The sequence below is a fragment of the Anopheles coluzzii genome (genome assembly GCF_943734685.1).
Source record: "Anopheles coluzzii chromosome X unlocalized genomic scaffold, AcolN3 X_unloc_84, whole genome shotgun sequence".
Taxonomy (NCBI): Eukaryota; Metazoa; Arthropoda; class Insecta; order Diptera; family Culicidae; genus Anopheles; species Anopheles coluzzii.
The window spans coordinates 10,001-15,000 of NW_026054518.1; positions in this window are offsets into that span (position 1 = coordinate 10,001).

The window sequence follows — 5,000 nt, forward strand, 5'->3', positions numbered from 1 at the left end:
TCTCTGGCCCGTTCGGTGCACATTTTTGAAAAAAGCTAGGGAGCTGCCCCTAGGTTCGGGGTGTCACAAAATGTTGAAAAGTGGTCGAAAAACCACTATCCAGAATCGGATGTAGAATCGTTAGACGAACTTAAAATTGTTCTACGACACCCATCTGCGACGTTTAGTATTCGAGATATGGCCCGTCCTAGGTCTGACCGAGCAATTTTTGTTCCGCGCACTTTGTGCACCGTACACTTTGATGTTTGTATGAAAAAGTACCCTACCTAGGGACGCGTAGAGCAAATTTGTACCCCCGGGCATGTTGTCGATTGACGTTCTGGTTGCACTTTTCATCATCTAGGGTGCGTTCCTGACACGTTTTGAGGGGTTTTAGCAAAAAAAAAATTTTCGACTACTCGAGCTCTCTGGCCCGTTCGGTGCACATTTTTGAAAAAAGCTAGGGAGCTGCCCCTAGGTTCGGGGTGTCACAAAATGTTGAAAAGTGGTCGAAAAACCACTATCCAGAATCGGATGTAGAATCGTTAGACGAACTTAAAATTGTTCTACGACACCCATCTGCGACGTTTAGTATTCGAGATATGGCCCGTCCTAGGTCTGACCGAGCAATTTTTGTTCCGCGCACTGTGTGCACCGTACACTTTGATGTTTGTATGAAAAAGTACCCTACCTAGGGACGCGTAGAGCAAATTTGTACCCCCGGGCATGTTGTCGATTGACATTCTGGTTGCACTTTTCATCATCTAGGGTGCGTTCCTGACACGTTTTGAGGGGTTTTAGCAAAAAAAAAAATTTTCGACTACTCGAGCTCTCTGGCCCGTTCGGTGCACATTTTTGAAAAAAGCTAGGGAGCTGCCCCTAGGTTCGGGGTGTCACAAAATGTTGAAAAGTGGTCGAAAAACCACTATCCAGAATCGGATGTACAATCGTTAGGCGAACTTAAAATTGTTCTACGACACCCATCTGCGACGTTTAGTATTCGAGATATGGCCCGTCCTAGGTCTGACCGAGCAATTTTTGTTCCGCGCACTTTGTGCACCGTACACTTTGATGTTTGTATGAAAAAGTACCCTACCTAGGGACGCGTAGAGCAAATTTGTACCCCCGGGCATGTTGTCGATTGACGTTCTGGTTGCACTTTTCATCATCTAGGGTGCGTTCCTGACACGTTTTGAGGGGTTTTAGCAAAAAAAAAATTTTCGACTACTCGAGCTCTCTGGCCCGTTCGGTGCACATTTTTGAAAAAAGCTAGGGAGCTGCCCCTAGGTTCGGGGTGTCACAAAATGTTGAAAAGTGGTCGAAAAACCACTATCCAGAATCGGATGTAGAATCGTTAGACGAACTTAAAATTGTTCTACGACACCCATCTGCGACGTTTAGTATTCGAGATATGGCCCGTCCTAGGTCTGACCGAGCAATTTTTGTTCCGCGCACTGTGTGCACCGTACACTTTGATGTTTGTATGAAAAAGTACCCTACCTAGGGACGCGTAGAGCAAATTTGTACCCCCGGGAATGTTGTCGATTGACATTCTGGTTGCACTTTTCATCATCTAGGGTGCGTTCCTGACACGTTTTTAGGGGTTTTAGCAAAAAAAAATTTTTCGACTACTCGAGCTCTCTGGCCCGTTCGGTGCACATTTTTGAAAAAAGCTAGGGAGCTGCCCCTAGGTTCGGGGTGTCACAAAATGTTGAAAAGTGGTCGAAAAACCACTATCCAGAATCGGATGTAGAATCGTTAGACGAACTTAAAATTGTTCTACGACACCCATCTGCGACGTTTAGTATTCGAGATATGGCCCGTCCTAGGTCTGACCGAGCAATTTTTGTTCCGCGCACTTTGTGCACCGTACACTTTGATGTTTGTATGAAAAAGTACCCTACCTAGGGACGCGTAGAGCAAATTTGTACCCCCGGGCATGTTGTCGATTGACGTTCTGGTTGCACTTTTCATCATCTAGGGTGCGTTCCTGACACGTTTTGAGGGGTTTTAGCAAAAAAAAAATTTTCGACTACTCGAGCTCTCTGGCCCGTTCGGTGCACATTTTTGAAAAAAGCTAGGGAGCTGCCCCTAGGTTCGGGGTGTCACAAAATGTTGAAAAGTGGTCGAAAAACCACTATCCAGAATCGGATGTAGAATCGTTAGACGAACTTAAAATTGTTCTACGACACCCATCTGCGACGTTTAGTATTCGAGATATGGCCCGTCCTAGGTCTGACCGAGCAATTTTTGTTCCGCGCACTGTGTGCACCGTACACTTTGATGTTTGTATGAAAAAGTACCCTACCTAGGGACGCGTAGAGCAAATTTGTACCCCCGGGCATGTTGTCGATTGACATTCTGGTTGCACTTTTCATCATCTAGGGTGCGTTCCTGACACGTTTTGAGGGGTTTTAGCAAAAAAAAAAATTTTCGACTACTCGAGCTCTCTGGCCCGTTCGGTGCACATTTTTGAAAACAGCTAGGGAGCTGCCCCTAGGTTCGGGGTGTCACAAAATGTTGAAAAGTGGTCGAAAAACCACTATCCAGAATCGGATGTAGAATCGTTAGACGAACTTAAAATTGTTCTACGACACCCATCTGCGACGTTTAGTATTCGAGATATAGCACTTTGTAGGTCTGACCGAGCAATTTTGTACTGAAATGTATGGTGAACATGTAATTCATTAAATAACATTGACTTGCATCGTGCCCTACTTCATCGGCACAGCTGTTATTGACTATCTTTAGTGGAAATGGATTGAGTTTGACCATTTTAAGCCCATTTCCTATGCCGTGCACCAACATTGTGTACCGATCAGGGAAAGTACGCTACGTACGCGTTCATGGATGTCGATGTTGGTACAAGTTGCCTTTCGGGATAGCCGTGCACCAAAACTGTGTACCGATCAGGGAAAGTACAAGACGGAGGGTGCAGCTCGAGCGTACGCGTTCATAGATGTCGATGTTGGTACACTTGCACCAAAATTGTGTACCAATCAGGGAAAGTACAACACGGAGGGCGCAGCCCGGGCGTACGCAATCATGGATGTCCATGTTGATACAATCTACGTGCACGTACCTAGTTTTTGTAGGAAAAGTTGCAATTAAGTGCTTGCATGCTTAAAATGCTCATCTCAACCGGTCACCTTTTGGCCTGCCCTTTTATAACAGAAACCTAGAAAGATACTCGAGATTTTTGTGTTTTTCCATTCGCCCGGGACGACGAAATGAGCTATGTGCACATCGTGCAGAAAATTGTCTTCGCCACGCATGTTTTTGTCCATCCACTCATATAATCACCCGCATTTGTGTTCAACACGGACGGCGCAGCCCGAGCGAACGCGTTAATGTTTATGTTTGTACACACTGCTTGTACGATTCTAGGATTTGGTAATTGCGTCACAGTGCCCGACCGTCGCGGACACCATTCTTGGACAGAAGTCCTAGTACGTAGAGTACTTTCCCTAGGTATGTGCTCGTTCGTGACTATCGTTGCGTGCTTACGGACACGCTTGGGTATGTTTACCATACAAGGTTTACTAGGGAAACCTGGGAAGGACGCTTGCCCTCCCGTCGCGGACACCATTCTTGGAAAGAAGTCCTAGTACGTAGCGTTCCTTATTTTACTTGATCAGTTTGTAATGCATTCGCTTTGTTCCATCGACTTCTGCTACTGCTCACTAAGGGGTGTTCGTTTGCGATGTGTACGATAAGCAACTGTCTATCGTAACCAGCAGTTAATCAACACTTTTTACCCAAGTCATAGCAACATAGAGTACTTTTCCTAATCGGTACACAATTTTGGTGCACCTCTAACCTCGCCGGCACTTTATCGTTACGTTTTGTGCACAACCTAGGGACGTGGTGTAAGTTTCATGATTTTTATGTTTGATTTGGTTTATTATGATTGAAAAATACGCTACGTCCCAGAAATTGGAGCTCGACTACTTCCTCCATGTGGCGAAAAAAGTTACTGGGCAACGCCTAGCTTATGCCCCATTTGTACTTCAATTTTCATTATCAGGTTTGAAAAATACGCTAAGTCCCAGAAATCTGAACTCGAATACTTTTGCCACGTGGCGCCAAAAGCTACTGAGAAACGCCTAGCCTTTTACCCATTTATAATTTAGTTTTCGTTATAAGTTTTGAACAATACGCAAAGTTCCAAGAATCTGAACTCGAGTACTTTTTACATGTGCCGCCAAAAGCTACTGAGCAACGCCTAGGTTGATACATTTTTGGTACATGGAGTGTATGCATGCAGGCGTACTGCCGTGCTAGACCGGAAAATCGATCTTGCTACTAGAACGTAAAGTAATTCCCCTAGATAGGTGCTTTTGCATGCCTCTGATCGACGACCATGCAACGTGCGACACGCGTAGCTAGGCTTCCCCAAACAAATTTCCTAGAATAGCACCAAATTGCACACTTTCAGGGGTATATTTTGGTACCGTGTACCGTGCATGGTACAAGTATCAGTAGCTCGTGCAATTTATTTTGCATCGTGTTGCGGTTGCTGGTGCGTCGGGATAGGAGTGTTTCGAGACTTTCGCCAAGCGTTGGTGCCATTTGGTGGATAATTAATGTTCTAGCCACAATAAACGTGCCACATAATGCCAATAAGGAAAAAGCCGATTTCTAGGAACTTCCAGTCAGAATGTTTGCCATCAGCGCTTTCCTGTCGAGTTCAGGATCTGGGACTTAGCGTTTTTTTTCCACGATCCAATCCAACGACCAGATCGTGAATAAACAATACATACAACAGTGCATCCCTTTAAAGTAGGAAAAAGCCGAATTCTAGGGAGCTCCAGTCCAAAAGGTTGTCATCAGCGCTCTCCTCTCGAGTTCAAGATTTGGGACTTAGCGTTTTTTTCGCGATCCAGCCAAAAGACCAGATCGTGAAATAAACAATTAATATAACTGTACTAGTACATCCCTTCAACTGAAGCAAGTGCACCATACATGACCCGTACGCCAATCATCCATGCACATGACACGTCAACTAAGTCAACACATGA